Below are 4,125 nucleotides of genomic sequence, written 5' to 3'. Positions count from 1 at the left end.
CCTTAGTATGTGGCCGATAAGTCTGTCTCTTCTTTTAGCTATATTTTTCCAAATGCTTCTTTCTTCATCTATTTGCTGCAGTACCTCTTCATTTGCCACTTTATCCACCCATCTGATTTTTAACATTCTCCTATAGCACCACATTTCAAAAGCTATTCGGCATTTTATATTGCTCCTGCTTTGTCCATCTTTAGTAATTCTACTTCCTAAATAACAAAATTCTTCTACCTCCATAATCTTTTCTCCTCCTATTTTCACATTCATTGGTCCATCTTTGTTATTTCTAATACATTTCATTACTTTTGTTTTGTACTTGTTTATTTTCATGCGATAGTTCTTGCGTAGGACTTCATCTATGCCACTCATTGTTTCTTCTAAATCCATTTTACTCTCGGCTAGAATTCCTATATCATCACCAAATCGTAGCATCTTTATCTTTTCACCTTGTACTGTTACTCCGAATCTAAATTGTTCTTTAACATCATTAACTGCTAGTTCCATGTAAAGATTAAAAAGTAACAGGATAGGGAACATCCTTGTCAGACTCCCTTTCTTATTACGGCTTCTTTCTTATTTTCTTCAATTATTCACTTACTTCAATTAATCCACTTACTTCTACTGAGTGGAGGCAGTATAAATAGAACATTGTTTTACTTTATGAAATAACTCTTTTGCATTAATTTGTTTTTTACACTACCCATTAAGTCTTTCTAATTTAAATCCTGTAAATCGAAAATAATGATGTTAAGAGTACAGTCCCTTTAGTGAAAAGACTGGTGACATTGTAGGACTAATGACTTCAAGTACCACTAAAATATGTTACATTTTATTACATCTATATTTTAATGTACTTTAGATGCTGATACACAATAGAATGTTTGGAGTCACAGTAGAAAGTTAGCAAAGAAGTAACAAGAAACTACTACTTCTTAATTTATCTTGTATCACTAGCACAGTATGGTTGTTAAGATATAATAGTAATAGTAGTAAATTATTACAGTAGATCCTAGATATTTTATCACTAAATAACTGATATTAAATAATTGTAAATAAAAAAGGATTAGAAGACTAATTTTGGGTCTAAGGAAATGTATTAATGTCATAGTTTACTACTTTCTTCTTTTAGGGTACTAATTCACAGTGAAGTAGTATAATCCTGGACAGAAGAAAGAATTTTTATGAGACTTACCTACATTCTAAATGTTGTTGAATACTTTTCAGAATGGGGGACTGATTTTCCTAGTTCAAATTCATGTTGTTTTAATTCTTTTGATTGCATTAAGCCTTTGCTAAAAGTAATGGTCTATTTAAAACAAGAAATAAAAATTTGTTTATATTTAAAACTAATAAAAACAGCTTTTATATACCAGTACCACAGTCTTGATGTATTGAATTAACTGTCTAGAAAGAAATTACATATTTTCCTGACTAATTTTTATGTAATATTTTCATATCTAGCACAAGACATTTTTTTCTTTTCTTAACTAAAAGAATTAAAACTACAATGAAATATTTGACAAGTCACCATCAATAGCTAACTATTAGCAACAATTTTTCATAATAAAATTTCCGTAATAAAATATATTATTAAATAGTCGCATTAAAAAAAGAAACAAAGAGTTTTTTTAAAATGTAAGTTTTCAAAAAGTGTTTATTGCTATTATTAGTATGATTGTTTAAAATTATTCAAACATAAATCTACAACAACAAATTCTTAAGTACAATGGTGATTTAATTCATTACAATCTAGATAAACTGTCTTATGCAAATTACACAAAATGGCATCAATAAAAAAGAAATTAGAAAGTGTTTATAAAACTTTCACTCTTACATAACACATATATTCATAATAATGGAGGTTAAAATAATAGTTTTTTTAAGAAAAATCTAGTAAAAAATATTATGTATAATACAGTAAAGCACAAACAAATATGTAGAATAGCTGATTCAAAAATGTGGTTGAAAAAATCATTCCATGGGTTATATAAATGAATCTAAAAAATATAATTTGAGAAAGAATTTTTTCTAGTTTAATTTTTTAATGGGTACTTATCTTTCAGTTTTTAAAATACAGTATGGCAAGAACTAATATTGATACATGTTTTTTTTAAATTTTACTTATTTATTCAAATAGAAATTTACCAAATAAGTTTAATGCTATTTAATTTTATTTAAAGAAACCGCTATTAAAGTTTACAATCGATTTGGTGAAAAAAGTAACAGTATGCAAGATGGTTGTTAGCAAGAATGCTTGCAGCACATTTAAAAATTTTTGTCAGAAAACTATGTAATTTCTATGACTTATGCAAAGCAGTACACATTTTTTCTGAGGTCTAAATTTAGCCTATTGTAGTATTTTATTAATTTTTAACTTCTGAGGATTATTTTTTTTGAAGCCATAAAGTCAGTTGACTTGGTTTGATGGTACTATCCATTCCTTTCAGTTCTGTGCTCATCATTTGAGCTAATATTTCCACTACAACCTACATCCTCAATTAACTGTTTTATACATTCCATTCATTGACTTCCAGTTCTTATCTTCTCTATGTCCTTGCATTACAAAATAAAATAAACTTGATTATCTCGATGCATGATCCAACCATCCAGTTTGTTTACAAGAGTCTAGTGTAAACGTTTCTTCTGTCCTCTCCTACATGTCTTAAGATTTATTTATTTCAAATTTTATCAACCTAGCAAATCTTTAACAACCTCTTGTATGTAGTACTTCTTTTCAAAGGCCTCAATTCTTCTCCTTTCTTCTTTCCTGTTATCCATGTTTCATTGCAGTAATTTATTTATTGTATTACACTCAAAACAAATATTTTAAAATGATAATATAAGAATAACATGTCTATTGACATAGTGTTTTCTCCATCAAGTTTTCCAGCTATTGCTGGGTCTGGTTATTTGTGTTTCAGCAGCACACCACACTACAGCATTCAAATCCATATAAAAGAAACTACCTTTACAAGGACTTAAACCTTAGAACTCTCAACTTAAACAATCAGCAGATTTTCTGAAGACAAATTTAACCACTACACTAACCCGGCGGTTTGTATCTAATTACAAATTATAAAGTGAAATCTTTACAAGATTTCACTTTACAATAAAGATTAATGTTCTTAATAAAAGATGAAGATTAATGTTCTTAATCTTTACATTAAAGATTAATGTTCTTTAAAGATTAAAGAATTTTTGTTGTTAAAGATTTATTTATCATCTGATAACAGTGTGAACACCCAATATAAATCAAACATATTGCAATTAAAAACTTTTGCCAAAGTAAGAGCCCATCTGTATGATAAAATAAGTAACAAAACTTTTCAAAAATAAATAAAAATATTACAGTTATAAGGAAATGATTATAATAAATAAAATCTGTTTTTCAAGAGACCAAATATCCTTCTGTAGTAACAAAAAGAAAACTTCCTATACCTACTTTTCTGGAAAAGAATTTTATATCTACTTTAGTAAAAGTGAATGTAACGAAAAAGAAAATTAATAACATTAATAGACAAAACAAGTCCGAGAACCACTGCTCTAGAAAATAATATTTGAAAGGCCAAACATACATAGCCTGGTAAAAGTTTTCAACTAGCAATAATTGCACCTCAGATGAACTTCACTGGTTACGATATTGGTAGTGCGCAGAAATACATATGCATTTTCTGTAACAGCTTGCGGAACCGGTTAGCGAGTACGACACTGCTTTGGTGCCTGTAAATGGGGTTCCTCCACCTCAAAAAAAAAACATACACTTACATGGTTTACATTTTGGCTGTAAAAATGTTGCCCTCACATTGGCAGTGAAAATGAGGCAAGACTGTCACACATTACAGATTTTTATTAGAAATTTTTAACATATGATGTTAATTAATTGAAAAGGTATATATGGAACATTAATTACTCTAAATGTAATTTGCTATTTTATGGTTCATTAAATTTATAATGTTGTGATCCATATAAGAAAAAAGTTATATGTTTTGCAAGAACTAATTATTAGTTGTGAAAAATTTGAAGCAAAATAATGTAATAGAGTAATTGATTACATTTTTGTATTAGTAAGAAAAGAAAGATATTATTTCATGTAATTTGTTATAATTGTGTTAAAGATTAAATTAAAAC

General features: G+C 27.9%; 1 pseudogene; it reads right to left on the bottom strand.

The window, feature by feature from the left end:
• Positions 1-3,529: 3,529 nt before the first annotated feature.
• LOC142329616 (U4 spliceosomal RNA) lies at positions 3,530-3,655 on the bottom strand (annotated as a pseudogene).
• Positions 3,656-4,125: the final 470 nt, after the last annotated feature.

Source organism: Lycorma delicatula, chromosome 8, assembly GCF_047948215.1.
Source record: "Lycorma delicatula isolate Av1 chromosome 8, ASM4794821v1, whole genome shotgun sequence".
NCBI classification, from domain to species: domain Eukaryota; kingdom Metazoa; phylum Arthropoda; class Insecta; order Hemiptera; family Fulgoridae; genus Lycorma; species Lycorma delicatula.
Note: the sequence above shows the minus strand (reverse complement) of the source record. Positions and strands in the feature narration are given on the sequence as shown.